Genomic DNA, 8,854 nt, shown 5'->3' with positions numbered 1-8,854 from the left:
TTTTTGAGACGGAGTCTCGCTCTGTCGCCCAGGCTGGAGTGCAGTGGTGCAATCTTGGCTCACTGCAAGCTCCGCCTCCTGGGTTCACGCCATTCTCCTGCCTCAGCCTCCGGAGTAGCTGGGATTACAGGCGCGTGCCACCACGTCCGGCTAATTTTTTGTATTTTTCAGTAGAGACGGGGTTTCACCATGTTAGCCAGGATGGTCTCAATCTCCTGACCTCGTGATCCACCCGTCTGGGCCTCCTAAAGTGCTGGGATTACAGGCGTGAGCCACCCCGCCCGGTGTCAACCCAGAATTATTTATCCAGTGAAAATATTCAAATATTTAGGTAAAATAAAGATATTTTCTTTTTTTTTTTTTTGAGACGCAGTCTCACTCTGTCACCCAGGCTGGAGTGCAGTGGCGCGATCTCGGCTCACTGCAAGCTCCGCCTGCCGGGTTCACGCCATTCTCCTGCCTCAGCCTCTCCGAGTAGCTGGGACTACAGGAGCCCGCCACCACGCCCGGCTAATTTTTTGTATTTTTAGTAGAGACGGGGTTTCACCGTGGTCTCGATCTCCTGACCTCGTGATCTGCCCGCCTCGGCCTCCCAAAGTGCTGGGATTACAAGCATGAGCCACCGCGCCTGGCCAGATATTTTCAGATAAATGAAAACTAAGAGGATTATCATCATTAGAATTACACTATATATAAGACACACTAAAAGTCATTTTTAAGGCTGAAAGGACATTATACCAGATAGAAACTCAGATCTTTATAAAGAAGTAAAGCGCACTGAAAATGGAAAAGATGTGGATAAATATAAAATATTTTTTCTTTCAATTTACCTGAATTATATACGATGGTTTAAATAAAAAAGACCTAACTCTTGCTTCTGATAAAACTGAGACAATTTCCTAACTCCAGAGAAAAAGCACGTTATCACAATGCATAAAATATCATTTCATAAGTGAAGATTTATTTCAATAATCCATATTTCTATAATATTCAATAAAATATATCTTTCACAATATTGATTTCATCTTTATGATTTGAAGAACGAAGGAAGCCTGCAGAGATTTTATAGAAAGATCAGCCTAGGCCGGGCGCGGTGGCTCACGCTTGTAATCCCAGCACCTTGGGAGGCCGAGGCGGGCACATCACGAGGTCAGGAGATGGAGACCACGATGAAACCCCGTCTCTACTAAAAATACAAAAAAATTAGCCGGGCGTGGTGGTGGGTGCCTGTAGTCCCAGCTACTTAGAGAGGCTGAGGCAGGAGAATGGCGTGAACCCGGGAGGCAGAGCTTGCAGTGAGCGGAGATGCGCCACTGCACTCCAGCCTGGGCAACAGAGCGAGACTCCATCTCAAAAAAAAAAAAAAAAGAAAGAAAGAAAGATCAGCCTAAATAGATAAAAATTAGAATCCTTTTCTCAGATCTAAATTTTGCATTATCTCTCCAGGAAGAGATCATTAAATTATGATTTAGTCATAGGACTCTTTACTGATGAGAATGCAAAACACTTAACCATTTGCATTTGAAACAAAGTGAAATAAATATAGCTTGCCTACTTCAAAATAAAATAACTTGAAATTTATCTAAATTTGAATGAATTGCTTAAGAGGAAGTACCAAAAAAACACATTATGCCCAACTTGATTTGTTTTTTTCTATTACACATGCCCAAAGAAAAATTCTTTCTTGTGGAAACAGCTAGAACTGATTAATTGAAGAATATCTTACACACAGGGTAATCAACCAAAATTCTTATACATGAAACATGTTTTATTTGCTTTATCTAATGAAAAAATACACTTTGCTGCAGCTTTTTTTTATTCTCAAAATTAGACTCAAATATAAAAGTTAACAACTTTCAGCTGATTATTAGGTGAGGACTAGACACAATTATTTTAAACTAAAAAAAGTTTTTTAAAACTGGCATTTCATCAAATAATGTGTCATATCTGTTCTTTTATGCAGCAGTTGGGTACCACAAGCAGAAGAAAAAACATTTTAAATTTTGTTAATGATCTAATAACCAATTAATTGTGAAAGTATATTGCCTAATGCACTTTTGTGAGTTTTCAAGGCATTGGTAATTGTTAACAGTTCAATTTAAAAAGAGAACAGGAATAAATAAGTTTGCGTTACATTCATAACCTTTTTTCTTTACAAAGTAAATATATGGAGGATATTATGCTTTATAACACACACAAAATATCAAAAGTCTAATGTACATATAGAAAACACATTTTTCCTTTAAATGTTACTCAAATAAAATATAAATTAAATTTTTATAGCCTGATTTTTTCCAGCAATTATTTATGTCTTTAATTCTCACACCCACTCCAAAATTTAGATATAGTGAAATCCTAAAATGCTTACCAAGATATGAAATGAAGCATAAATAACAAGCTTTTGAAAATCATAAAACCACACTAAAATTATTTTCATTTGGATAAGCTAATATATTTGCTAGGAGTAACTGGCAAAGCCTTACAAACTAATTTTTACTCAAATGATTTAGATATCAAATTCTGGTGCCAGATTTTGAAGGTGATAGCTGGCAATTAACTTCTCTCAAAGTTTGTGAATAAAGCATGGCATATGTTCCACACTTGATGAATTACACACATCTACTATAAGATCTCGAAAAGAAAGGCATTCCCATGCCAACCTTGAAACCCTCAATAAGAATTTATTCAAGCCATAACTCTACACCGATGACAGAGCAAACCAACAGAAAATGGGGACTTTACCAAAGGAATTGTTTATAGAAGGGTCAGAAGATGTTTCCCATAAAGTGCTGTGGAAGCCCAGCTGTTTTGTTCTGTTTTATACTTACCGTAATAAACTCCTTGCCTTTAAGTTATAGGGTTTTCTCACCACCATGTGATCGAAGATGTGAGGTGAACAGCCCCTCTTTAGAATTATCTCAAAGAGGGAAAATACAATATGCTCTCTGAAATAGTGACTGTGGTTTTGTTCATATCCGTTGGTAAATGAATTGGTCTCCTTGGGAATTGGTAGTTAAATGGAATTCCAGTCGTGGAGAGCATCACCAATTTTGTATTTACTACTGTCAGTAGGTGTAAGCTTGTATATTAGTTCAAGATGGATGACTTTGTTTTTGCGCCTGATTCCCAAGAGACTGAATGTTAGCAAAAGGATACAGAGAAAGTTGTTAAACAGGGCAACTTTGGTGCATATTAAAGTCAGAAAAGTGCATTAGTAAAGTCAGAAAAGAACAAGCCTAAAACATTGCTTCCATAAATAGACAGAAGTAATGGAAAGAGAAAAAAGAAAAAAAAATTAACCACAGAATATATACTAAAAATACCTCATCTAGAAGACATTTTTATACCTTTATTTTACATTCTTTCAGTAATAAATAGCCCTGACAATAAAATATGTGGTATTCTGGGGTCAAAGTGGTAAAGTAAACTTACATAAAGGTCATTAAGAATTTAAAAGAAATGGGAAAATATACACAGGCACACAACTAACACCTAGATCCATTTTGTGAACCTCAGACTTTGCAAGCATTTCCTGGGCTCTGCAAGTAATGAATCAGGGGAAATTTATTTTTGAGACCACTGTTTATGCAAATCATGTTAGGAGAAAGGAAGAGCCTATAATACCACCTAAATCACCATTCATCCATTCATTCATAAGTGCTTATGTACATACATAATGCATACCTAATCTGCAGATGGTAAACACAGTGCCTCTCTTTGAAAAAGAATAAATTATTTTATACGTATTTGAATAAATGGAACATTAGTATGTTTTAAAATTTCCTCTGAGATTAAAGTAATAAGCATTAAAATACCAAAGATCACCTTGCATACCATAAAGAAGCAATAGTTCCTTTCAGTGTCTAAAGTTGGAAAGAATTCCTGCCTTCCTAACAAAGGTGTCCTGTGGAGAGTCTCAGGTTGGGCCATAATAGGGATCCCTTTCATCTCAAATGCAGCTCTGATAACACTACCGCTTGAAGGATACTCACGAAGTAAATAAAAGTGAACATCCTGCTATGAGCTGGAAAGCACAGGCAGAATCCTCCACCACCCTCTGCCAGGCCAACTGTACTGCCCAAGGACAAAGGAATCTTTCCTGTTACAGGTACGTGCAACCCACACCAGGTAAAACGCATTCCCTAAGGCTGTTTGGTCTTTCGTTGACACATCACTGCCATTACAGACTGATTCTTCCAAACAGACATTTCATGAAGGCCCTTACTAAATATAGGCATGACATAGTAGCTGGCAAAGTTATGAACAAAATGCATTTTATTCTGAGACAGAATCTATTTTAAATAGCTCATTGACCTTTATAATCATAGCGTTTGCTCAAAAAAAATTAAAACCACCACATAGAGCCAAATAAGATGCCTCCATTTATATTAAGTAATTTCTTCTCACAGTGCAGAAAAGAGTGGTGATGTTCACACCTAAGCACAATTCTACTAAATAATCAAGTTCCTAATCATTGTGAAGACCACACCTCAGAATCATAATCAGTTGATTTGCAGTTTAATTTACTTTCACAGTATTAGAGATGACTTGGTTGATATTTGTAGACATTGTAACAAAACACCACAGGCATTTTTAACCATAAATTAACCTCAGTCTAATGGTACAGAATGTAGCCATGGAATAAAGTGACAAAATAAATGCACCTTCACAAAAGGAAGTGATTCAAAAATTCCTTACTTCTGTGCTCAATCAAAACAGTTATATTCCAATAAATGATCAAGTATTTGCTGAATATCTCCCATCCTCAAAATAAGGTCTAGTCATTCTTATTCCACTTGGAAAAATACAATATTTAAATGGGAAAAATATTACGCAATTGACCTTAACAGAAGGCAGGCAAAGCATGCATAAAGGAATAAGGGGTTGCTATATGATTTCAAGTTGTTTTAAAACTGATTTTATTGGCCGGGTGCGGTGGCTCACGCCTGTAATCCCAGCATTTTGGGAGGCCGAGGGGGGCGGATCATGAGGTCAGGAGATCGAGGCCATCCTGGCTAACACAGTGAAACTCCGTCTCTACTAAAAAATACAAAAACATTAGCCGGGCGTGGTGGTGGGCACCTGTAGTCCCAGCTACTTGAGGCTGAGGCAGGAGAAAGGCGTGAACCCGGGAGGCGGAGCTTGCAGTGAGCCGAGATCACACCACTGCACTCCAGCCTGGGTGACAGAGCTAGACTCCATCTCAAAAAAACAAAAAACAAACAAACAAACAACTGATTTTATCATATTATTTTTCAACTCCACAATCTAAACGCTCTCCACATTGTGAACAGGAGGAAGTTCACATGTCCTGGCTTATTACTAGAAGCCATCAACTCCCATATACAGTCTTACCCAGCACCATGCATAAATGAAACCTGTCTTTGTGTTGGGTTGTTCATTGAACTGGCCCCAGAAGGGTCACAGCTCACCTCAGTTTCCCTGAATCACTGCTACTCTAGATAATTCTCATGTTGGCTTTTAATCACACATAGCCTTGTCATGACAATGTTCCTTTCTGCTTTTATTAGTAATAATTATAATGGTTAATATTTATTGAGGGTTTATTAGATATTTGACACAGTGTGAAGGCTTAGATGTGCCACCACCTAATTCATAGTCACCAAATACCTATCAAGGATGTACCATTACCATCTAAATTTTACACATGAGAAAATGAGTCATGGGGAGGTTAAGTCAATCGTCTAAGGTTATAGGAAATAAAGGATCCAAGACTTTAACAGAAGACTATTTGATTCCATAGCATGTGTGCATTATCAGGGTCTACTGTCCTCCAAGAGAATATATGCCCTGAAAAGCTAGGAGTGGATTGATATTTCATGTATTTTTCATAGTAGAGACCTCAGGATGCTTGGCCCATGGTAGAGCATTAATACTCATTGCATGAATGGGTGAACAGGTAGGTGGGTGGAAGGAAAAATAGACTTTGAGGGCAGAAATTAATTCAGGCATGAGACCTAAGGACCTTATCAAGGAGATGGGGGAAGGGCAGATATTTTGAGGGAAGAGCAGGATTTGAGAACTGAATAAATATAAGAGAAGAAGATGCAGGAGGGTACAAAATGACAAAAGTTTCAAGCTTGGGAAACGGGAAAAATGACGGTAACTTAGCAAGACTATTCACGTTTCAAACGTCATCAGTTTGGTTTGGAGTATACTTTGTCATGGGTGAGATATATACCCATGGAAATAGCAGATAAAGAGTCGCAAATGTGAGAGCTTAAAACAGAACATAAGGATTGTGTTTGACTTGTTCTCAGGGGTTGTTGAGATTCCCTGCAAAGAAAGAGTTCTCATGAGTGTGAGTGTGGGGAGAAAGGTGGTACAGAAATAAGCTCCATGCATTGCATTTAGGAGTCAGAGAAAGGAAGCCATCAAATTATATGAAGAAAGAAGTATCATAAAGGTAGGAGATAAACAGCAGAGTACAGTGACATGAACAGTATAGCAAAGAAGTATGTTGAGAAAGTGATGTTTAACAATATTAAATGAATAAAAACCTTTACAGCCCCCCCAAAGCCATTGGTGACATTAGTGAGAGAAATGCTGGTACAACTTGGGTTCTAGTAATCATATTGCATTGAGGATAGAATTAATGAAAAATTAAAATACTAATAAACTAATATCAAGCTCTTAACTAGGTTCCAAACACTGAGTTTAGTGGTCTATATATAGATTAACTCATTTAATCTAGACAAAACCAAACAAATCTTTGAGTTTAATATTGTGCTTTTGCCAACTTTTAGGAATGAAGACTTGAGGATTGAGGGATGTAAAGTGAAGTTTCTGAGTCAGAAGTTTAAAGAGTGAAAGACCAGAGAACTCAAATTCCTATCTGTCTGATTCACGTGTGCTTTGTTGTGCAGTTTGGCAGATCAGAAAAACTAGAGACAGAAATATCATGAGAAGACACCTACAATGTACTACAATGTAAAAGAGATTGGCCAGTATAGAAGGACACAATGGAGGTGATGGCTAAAAATTAGGTTGATTAGAAGACTCCTCTGGATTTAAGAAATCATGAAATCAAGAAAAGTTATCTTTACAGGCAAGAAAAAACAACCCTTCTTCTGAGACAAATCAAAAGAAATTAACTGTGACATCTTCTAGCTATATTCTACCACGTTCTTGGGCTCCTCACTTCTTTACTTTCATAATCAACTCAAGTAGTTATCTTTGAGGCTGGGCGTGGTGGCTCACGCTTGTAATCCCAGCACTTTGGGAGGCCGAGGTGGGCGGATCACGAGGTCAGGAGATCGAGACCACGGTGAAACCCCGTCTCTACTAAAAATACAAAAAAATTAGCCGGGCGTGGTGGGGGGCGCCTGTAGTCCCAGCTGCTTGGAGAGGCTGAGGCGGGAGAATGGCATGAATCCGGGAGGCGGAGCTTGCAGTGAGCCGAGATTGCGCCACTGCACTCCAGCCTGGGTGACAGAGCGAGACTCCATCTCAAAAAAAAAAAAGTAGTTATCTTTGATTTTAAGGTCAGTTTTTACAAAGTAACTTAGGGCATTTTTTGTTGTTGTTTTTGTTTTTTTTCCTCTCGGCAAATGATACTCCATGTACTTTGACCAAGTAAATTAGAGCATGGCAAAGAGCAAAACCACTTTTTCTCTTTTTTTAGGTCCCATGATACATGTGCAAAATGTGCAGGTTTTTGTTTGTTTGTTTGTTTGTTTGAGATGGAGTCTCAGTCTGTCGCCCAGGCTAGAGTGCAGGGTAGTGGTGGGATCTCGGCTCACTGCAACTTCTTCTTCCAGAGTTCAAGTGATTCTCCTGCCTCAGCCTCCGGAGTAGCTGGGATTACAGGCGTGCGCCACCATGCCAAGCTAATTTTTGTATTTTTAGTAGAGATGGGGTTTCACCATGTTGGACGGACAAGTCTCAAACTCCTGACCTCAAGTGATCTGCCTACCTTGGCCTCCCAAAGTGCTGGCATTACAGGTGTATAATGAGCCACCACGCCTGGCCAAGGATGTGCAGTTTTGTTACATAGGTAAGCATGTGTCATAGTGGTTTGCTGTACCTGTCAACCCATCACCTAGGTATTAAGTCCGGCATGCATTAGCTACTTTTCCCGATGCTCCCCACTCCCCCACAATGCCACCATCCCCTGACAGGCCCCAATGTGTGTTGTTCCCCTCCCTGTGTTCATGTGTTCTAATTGTTCAGCTCCCACTTATAAGTGAGAACATGCAGTGTTTGGTTTTCTGTTCCTGCTTTAGTTTGCTGAGGATAATGGGCAAAGCCACTTTTGATGGTGCTGGCAGTTAGCTAGGCTCACTGCCCATGCACAATTACCTGAGCACAAGCATGAAATACTTGCAAAATGACAAATTATCTAATATACTGTGAAAACCGTTGGCACACCATGGCCTGTAAGCCAAATCTGGTTTGCGTTTTTTTAATTTTGTAAATAAAGTTTTATTGGAAGGCCATGCTCACTTATTTACATATTGTCTTTAGATGCTTTTGTGCTACGATAACAAGAGTTCAGTGGTTTCCACAGAGACCATATGGCACCAAAAGCCCAAAATATTTATTTTCTACTTCTTTACAGAAAAAGTTTCTCAAAGCCTGTTCTGGACCTTAGGGATCGCTAAGCAATCTTTATATTGTTGAGAAGAAATTTCTAAATCCAGATGTTCTTCTGAATTACCTTCATAGAAATATACCCTATATCGAATTAGCTACTCTTTTCCCTTTCCCCATTATGTATAATTCTGCACACTAAAAGTCTGTAGCCCGTAAGGCAAAGTTTACACGTGTAAATTAATATTCTATTATCTTCTTGTTCCCGGGGACACAGCTAAACTAGACTTCCCAGGATGCC

Source organism: Hylobates moloch, unplaced genomic scaffold (assembly GCF_009828535.3).
Source record: "Hylobates moloch isolate HMO894 unplaced genomic scaffold, HMol_V3 SCAFFOLD_4, whole genome shotgun sequence".
Taxonomy (NCBI): Eukaryota; Metazoa; Chordata; class Mammalia; order Primates; family Hylobatidae; genus Hylobates; species Hylobates moloch.
This window is presented reverse-complemented; position numbering follows the sequence as displayed.